Below are 8545 nucleotides of genomic sequence, written 5' to 3'. Positions count from 1 at the left end.
CTAAGTTTCGGCCCTCAAGTTTCATCCCTTTCCTACCCTCCTTTCTCTTTTTCTATCCTTCCTTTCTACTTAAATACCAATAAATTCAATTTAGAACATTTTTAGCAAAACTACAATCTTACCACAAAAAAACAGTAGAATATTTGTAAAACACGGCTATCAATATTAATTCTGTTTAAAACGAAACATTTTCAATTAATTGCTGGGATTTTTTCTCAGTGTGAGCGAATACAGAATCTTTAAAAGTAGTAATTTCACAGTTCCGATAACCGTACTTAATTTTTGCTTGGGGGTGCCCGGCACCCACTGGCACCCCTGTAGAACCGCCTATGGTTAAAGAGCATTATTCCGCCGAGAGTCAATGAGATCTGCATCTTTGAGTAAAATGGCGCTTTTTTCTGCCAATTTCTAACCTTAAAATTTGGCTGTTGTAGGAACAAAACGCAACCACGAAAGCATGCAGAGAATAGAAGTTACTGTTGTCGTGCCTAACATTAGCCTGACATTAAAATAAAAAAAGACACTTTTTACTTTATGGCATTAGTATTCGTCAATGTTCAATCATACAAACGCTTTTCGAGTCTTTCAGACAGTTGGTGGCAATTTGACAAGGAAAGAAGGTTTTTTTCAATAAAATATTCCGCTCAAATGGGTCCGAGCCCATTTTGTCAAAACTTAATCTTGCAGTTATGGCTTTCTTCGCCAACAATTAAGGCACCCCTATCATTCGTATAAACAAAGCTAGGTGTAGGATAATTAAAGTACATATCTATTTTTGAGAGGTGCCTTAACAACGTCGGCCATTATTCACACCTCTGTTATGGGAGAGATTCTGAAGAGAGAAAGGAAATTGCGGTGAGTAAAAGAATATAATTTTGCTAAGTGCCCTTAGAGTACCTTTATAGACAGAGTATGGCCATTCGTATCTTTTTACTACAGGAAAACTGTTCCGCTTTTTGATTGGTCAACGAGTTTTTAGGCTTCATGATGCTCTTAGGGCCGTAAATAAACAAACAAGATGGCGGCTCACCGTAACATCGATGAGAAGCTAAATTTGACAAAAATTTCAATTATGCGGCAGTAACAATTTAAACTAGCATATCTACGAATAGCACACGAAAAACACATGAAAACATTGTGAAATTGCCTTTCACCTTTATCACAGGAGGATGTAAGATGTGCATAACCTCAATCTTGCTTGCTGATAACGGCCATCTTGTTTGTTTATTTACGGCCCTAAGAGCATCGTGTCAGCCTATTCGCTCGCGACCAATGAAAAACTGGAACAGAAATGGCCATACTCTGTCTATAAAGGTACTCTAAGTGCCCTAACTTCACTTGTACATTAAAACTCCAGTAAAGTAAAATAATATCAAAACTGAGAACGAAGAAACTCTGAAGACTAGATAGGAAAAAGAAGGAGAGGGAGTAATGGACAGTAGACACTTCGAACAGAGAGAGAAAAGAGGAGAGAAAAAAATGCCAAAACTTTCCATTCTTGCAAATGCTGTTACCGTGCCACGAAAACTGAGCAAAAGCAAAGCGCTGAAATTGGCATTATTTGGCAACAGTAATGAGTGTGACTCATGCGCGTGAAGCATACCCGAAATTTAATGGCACCTCGATGGGTCATTCGGAATGTTTTCAGTGCCGTGGCGTGAGTGCGAGATATCGATTGATCTGTCATTTAAACCCATGGCAAAGGATCGATCAACAGGGTGTTCGCAACGAACACCTTAATAATCGATTCTTCAACATAGTTTCACATGGGGAAATATCGATAATCGACCATTCACGCCTCGCCATTGAATTTCTTAATGTGGGACCGGTTATGGATGCGATAACAGGATCGTTCTCCCAGCGCCCGACGGACTTCAAATAATCTTGCTCGCAGCCTACTTCTCAAGTTTATTGCAACGAATCTATGATCTCAAGTCCAAACCATGGTAAAATCTTCATTAATTTTATACCTTTGCTAGTTTTGATTCTAAAATAAGTTAAATTTCTTCTAAAACCGAGGGACCCTATTCTCATAGACTACAAAGGCACGAAGCGAAAACATGTCATTGAAATCCGGGAGATGTGATGAAGTCGGGCAAAATTTACCTTAAAAAGGAAATTCAAAATGTTAAGTGCATGAAATTTTCAGGTTCCCAGAAAATACATAGATTTTCAGTTCCCTACGCTAAAATATTTCTGATAACCGCGTTGCCGCATTTATTTAGATAAAACACGAATTTCCATGAACTTTTAAATATTTTTCTCCCAATTTTACAGTAAATATTGTTCACAATTTCTCCTAAATTTCTGGACAATTTCAAGGACAAATATCAATAACTTCCCTCAAAAACAGACATTTTATCGAAGGAAATCTGGCAACTCTCAAATGTTCACACGGCGTTTTCCGTCAACACGACAGTATAGGCGTTATGCGTTACTCCCATGGGTTTCGTTTAAATTAATAGTTCAGTCGAGTATTGAAGGAAACTATTTAAAAAAATAGGCGTTACTGTTCTTTTGGTTTACCTAAACGATCGGCAGTATGTGCGCTAATTCATAAGTTTACATAAATATGTGATTCGAGTAAAGTTCAAGGTGGTACAAGCAAATAAAGCCGCAATATCGGCTATTTTTGCAATGATCTGTATGCAACGTCCGCCATTTTTTTTTATTCCTAATAGCTCCACGAAGTCCAAGATGGGCGAGTCTACTATACTGCCGTGCTAAGGAAGAACGCCGTATGAACATTCGAGAGCTGCCAAATTTCCATTAATAAAAAATCCATTATTGAGGACAGTTACAAATATTATCCTTTGAAATTTTCAGAAAATTTGGGTGAAATTTCGAGCATAACTATCTAAAAAATTGGAAGGAAAATATTCATATGTTTACCAGGGAGTCCGTGTTTTATCAGAGGGAATTTGGCAACGCCTGAAGGTTCATACGGAGTTTTTCCTTCCCCCGGTGGCCATACACGCCCCATGAAGGTCCTCTCGCTAGTTGAGTCGATGGCGGGAGAGAAAATTGGGAGCCGGGAAGGTAGGCGATCGAATCCCGGTGGCCCTGCGGCTGGAGGCTCGGCGTTTCTTTGCTCTGCGGCGCGGGGCGATGCGCCGTGGCGTCGGGTTCAAGGTTCGCCGAACAAAGCTGGCGAGCCACAAAGCGAGGCAAAGCTACAAAGCTGCAAAGCTGGGCCTGCGTGCTGACTCCGGGCCCGAGCCACGGACACGGCGTCATTAGAGGGAAGAGGCCATTAAATTGGGTCTGGAGCGATTAAATCGCGACGCAGACGTCGACGACCAACGACGCACGGCGCCGGAACGCCAGAAACGCCGCTTCGCCACGCCGCCCGCCCGCCGGCAACGCAACGCCACACCGCGCTTACAGTTCCGAGCCGGCAAGCTTCCCTCCACCCCCGGGACCCGGGACTTACGCCTGACGTCTCCATCCGGCCTCCAGCCCGCCCACCTCCCAGGGCCCCGCGGGAGGCAGCCAAAGCTTCCTCCCCCAAACGGTGCGAGGCAGGGAGAGAAAAATGCTCCCATTCCATGTCCGTTAGAAGTTCCGGAATTCGGAACTTTCTTGTTCCAATTTCTCTCACCCCATAACCGTCAAAAGCTCCGCACGGAGAAAAAAACTCCGTGCGTGGGACCCAAAGTTTAGGTCATATATATGAATCTCTGAAGTTTTCGGATTGAGCATCTGAGCACTTTAGGTCCAGCTGCTGAGGTTTGGATCACACATCTGAAACTTCAGTTCTTACATCTTAAGTAATTCGGTTATCACATCCGAAAAACTTCGGTTCTCACATCCGAAAAACTTCTATTCTCACATCTGAAGTACCTCAGATGTAGGAACTGAAGTTTCAGATGTGTGATCCGAACCTCGACAGCTAGACCTGAAGTGTTCAGATGCTCGATCTGAAAACTTCAGAGATCCATATGACCTAAACTTCGGGCTCCACGCGCGAGTTTGTTTTCTCCGTGTAGATTTTTTCAGAAGTTCAAAGAAAGTTCGGGAAAATGCAAAAGATCCGGAACATCTCGGGAATTTCAAAAGTTCCGGGGAAAATCTCAAAAGTTCCGGAATTCGGAACCAGTTCCGGGAAATGGGGGTACTGCAGAAAAGTCGCTTCCAGAAAATGGAGCTTCCACGCACTTTTGAGGGGAAGCTGTGCGGAGACAGGACCCCATGGGGATCGACAAACTTTATGTCTTACCCTGCGCTGGAACTTCGTGACAGTTTGGAACACATTAAGGTTAGGTTTATGCGGCGGGAGGCTCCCCCAAATGGTACATGGACAGGGAAATAGGTCGCTCTCGGAAAATGGACCGTCTGATGGAAATGAAGGGGTCAAAGTCATGGTGGCTTCCTTTTAATTTTTTTTCTAACGGAAGTGGAATCTGCTTACTTGCGCCTAGATTACGAGAAGGGGGGGGGGACGGTACTCTCAAATATGGCGTGCTCCAGGGAGGATTTCCATTCTTGTACTCTTGGAACCCATATACCAGTTGCGATTCGGCTAAAAGCCAGGTCTCACGTCCCCAGTCCAGACTAGGGACCCTGGCGGTCGTCGAACATGGCTATTTATGAGGGCATGGTGGATTAATCGCATCGCAACTTTTTTGATAGGTCTCGTTTGATAGTATGCTTCTTTACTCAAGTATAGCTGAAAATCGTAATTCAAATTTGTCTGCGAATTTTATAGATAATTTGATGAAAAATCCCTAAACAGGGTGTCTAGTATTTTTTAATTTTGAAAAATCCTGATATTTTCCTGATTCTTCCTGATATTTTATATAAAATTCCTGATTTTTTCATTTTGAAAATTCCTTGCATTTTCCTGATTTTTCTCGATTCCTGGCACGGTAGGCAAAAAGCAGGAAGACTTTCTCCACTGAGGAGATTCCCGTAAGAAAAATTCCTGATAAAACGTCCGATTTTTCCGATTTTCCTGATATTTTCCTGATCGGCCAAAATTCCTGATATTTTGCGGTTTCACCGGTTTTTCATGATGCTAGACATCCTGCTAAACTTTTCATTATGGAATATGTACTTGTCGATGAACAAGCACGACTTGCAGGAGAAACTTTGCAACGCGGCGATGCAATTAAGCGTCTCTGGCTCTGACCTGTTGAACTCATTATCGCGGCTCATGCCAAAATGTAGACGCCATACTTTTGCTTGACGCTGTCCAAATGACATTGTCACGTTTACCTGACGGATGAGGTTTGGAAAACGAACTTGGGACACCTGCGACCTGCGACTGCGCCGAGTCAAAGCTTGTCCGATGTTACCGCGTCCGGCAGATGAAAATAAGTGTGCTGCGCAGCCGTGCTAAGGAAAAACGCCGTATGAACCTTTCGGCGTTGCCAAATTTTCTTCAATAAAACACGAATTCCCTGGTAAACTTATGAATATTTTTCTTCCAATTTTTCAGAGAATATTCTTTGTATTTTGATCTAAAGTCCCTGAAACTTTCGAGGAAAAATATTAATAATTTTCCTCATAAATGAACATTTTATCAAAGGAAATTTGGCAACTCTCAAATGTTCATACGGCGTTCTTCTTTAGCACGGTAGTACGGCTGTGGCTGCGGCCTGCGGCCCGCTCAAAGGCCATCGCCCTCTGGGTAACTTCACACCAACGGAAAGGTGCGTCGAAGCCATGCCGTTTCCGGCAAGTGTCCTTAGAGAGGAAATACTAACCCAACGAAAAAGAAATGTGTGCGCAGTTCACCCAAAACCGAATTTTGAAACGCCGTTGATAATGCGCCGTTTCTGTGAGACAATTTAGAGAGGAGAAAGAATTGACACGAAGGAGTAAGCGTACGTTCATTGCTATTTTCCTTCAATTTTCGAGATAGGCCAGAAAGCATCCCCCATTCAGCAATCGTATTCTACTCGAGGATTTGTGTTTCGTGTCGAATAAAATGTCTTACCTTGCAGTAAGCTTTGTCCATTTCAAACCTCAAAAATTTGACACTGGTGCTGTTCAATTAAGTACGTATGAAGTTCCTAGATGTTTAAGACTTTCGTTGAGTTTTAGGACGCGGTAACGGTTAGAAAAATATAAGTGCATGTGAATTTTCTGACTTGCGTAGGTATCGTGTTTACGCACTATACTCGATCTCGGAAATCTGCCTGTGCAATCGTAAAAATTAGCGTCAGATCTCAAGAACATAGTATCAGAACGTAAAAGACAGTTTAGAACATAAAATCATGGGAATACCTATGAGTCTTCCGTTCTGCCGTTCTACTTGGAAAGAGCATAAACGCCCAAAATTGTTGAAATCGAATTGGTTTCCTTCAAAATTCGGCTCTAGTTTAAATGAACTGACTATATAATTCAGCCAGAGTACTGAGACTGGCGGTCAATCACGTGAACTTCTCCCCAGGAAGAGTCTTTCGGATGATTATCGACAAATTATTTATGTAGAATAAATAGGGAGGGAATTAAAACATGAATAAACAAGGTTAACCCATCAAGAAACACTAAAGGGCAGACATTTCGAGCTGTTACCAGCTCATTTTCATTTGCAAAAACACGAAAATTAAATAAAAAATTGAGTGGCGACCTGGCCCCCGCTGTTATCACGTAACCACTGTAAGTGGTCCTGCCTTTTAATGGTTTTCGATGTTTTAGCCTGGTTTCCCGTGTTTTAATTCCCTCCGTACTTGTTCTTGTATCCAGGCTACGTTCTCTTGCGCTCTATTTATGTAGTCGCCTGGTTACACGATCAAATTCCCGTCAAATTCCGATCAAATGGTGACTGGTGCGCACCATCTACCATCAAATTCCTGCGGCCTGCAAAAATTTGATGGTAGATGATGGAACTGTGGGGCTCATCCTTCATCTGATTTCCACACAACCGTGCTTATTCCATGCTTATTTCAATCAACACGCTGTTTTAATTAATTTTACTCATCAATCTAGATAACTCTCGACCGCCATCTTGGTCATCGTTTTAGCCCGGCATAGACGATCAAATTCCGATCAAAGTAGACATGCTGATGACTGGTGGTCACCATCTACTATCAAATTTTGACGGGCCGCACTTTTTTGTTCAAAGTAAGATCAGACCGGAGTACCATCATTCATCATTTCCTGCCACAGGAAACATTTCTGCCAAGTTTTCATTTTAAAATGAAGCAAATCAATGAATTTCAGACTGATGACTCCCGACACTTTGATGCTACTTTGATCGGAATTGGTTCGGGAATTCGATCGTCTGTGCAGGCCTTTTGATCGGAATTTGACGGGAATTTGACCAGGCCATAAGGCCTCGATAGACGATCAAATTCCGAACCAACTCCGATCAAAGGATGACTGGTGGTCACTATCTACCATCAAATTTTGACGGGCCGCACTATTTTGATCAAAGTAAGATCAGACCGGAGTACCATCATTCATCATTTCCTGCCACAGGAAACATTTCTGCCAAGTTTTCATTTTAAAATGAAGCAAATTAATGAATTTCAGACTGATGACTCCCGACACTTTGATGCTACTTTGATCGGAATTGGTTCGGGAATTTGATCGTCTATGCAGGCCTTTTGATCGGAATTTGACGGGAATTTGACCAGGCCATAGATCGGAATTTGACGGGAATTTGACCAGGCCATAGAGTGAAATTTGTTTGATAAAATTTTCCGCAGAGACGCTACCGGGTCCATTTCCTGGAAACTCGATTTTCGCACTCACGGCTCCCTTCGGTGAGGCGGCAGCGTCGGGAGCCGGTGCTGGGTGCGAAAGCTGGTTTCTCATGGCTCGGTGCGGTGGTGACCGTTGACTGGTGCGCGGCGCGGCGCGGCGTGGCGTGCGAGAGGCCGAGTAATTTCGGACTCGCTTCGGGAGTCGGGACGTCCGGGGGGATCCGGGGGGGCGGGGACGGGAAGACGGAGCCCCAGAAATGACAACGCCGAGACCGGAGACCATCAAGCATGAGCCGTTCGCCCGACGACCAACACCGAACCACCGAGGAAGAGCTCTCCGCCGGAGTCATCAACGTCTGGCTCCGACCGCGGCGACGTTGCCGCTTTCCCGACCGCAAGCCCAACCGCAGGCCCCCCCCCCCCGTGTGGATGTAAAATTTCATCACGTTTATCGAGGAGCTACTCCGAGAAATTCTAGGAACGGAGCCCTTGGATGTGCAGTACCCCTGCACAGAGACTCGGGACCCGAGGGGACCCTTAGGCACCGAAAGGTGACTTCGTGTGGGAGGGGGTTGTTGCCGATCAGCGGGCTGATTGTTGAAATCGATAGACAAAGCTATAGACAAAGAAGAAAAAAAGGATACGGAGGGATCCTATTGGTGGAAGTATGTACAGTACCCTGTGCAGAGAATACGGACACTGGGTCCCGAGGGGACCCTTAGGCACCAAAAGGTGACTTCGTGTGGGAGGGGGTCGTTGCCGATCAGCGGGCTGATTGTTGAAATCGATAGACATAACTATAGACAAAGAAGAAAAAAAGGATACGGAGGGATCCTATTGGTGGAAGTATGTACAGTACCCTGTGCAGAGAATACGGACACTGGGTCCCG

This window comes from Bemisia tabaci, chromosome 2 (genome assembly GCF_918797505.1).
Source record: "Bemisia tabaci chromosome 2, PGI_BMITA_v3".
Taxonomy (NCBI): Eukaryota; Metazoa; Arthropoda; class Insecta; order Hemiptera; family Aleyrodidae; genus Bemisia; species Bemisia tabaci.
The sequence above is the reverse complement of the archived record's forward strand: the minus strand, read 5'-3'. Positions refer to the sequence as shown.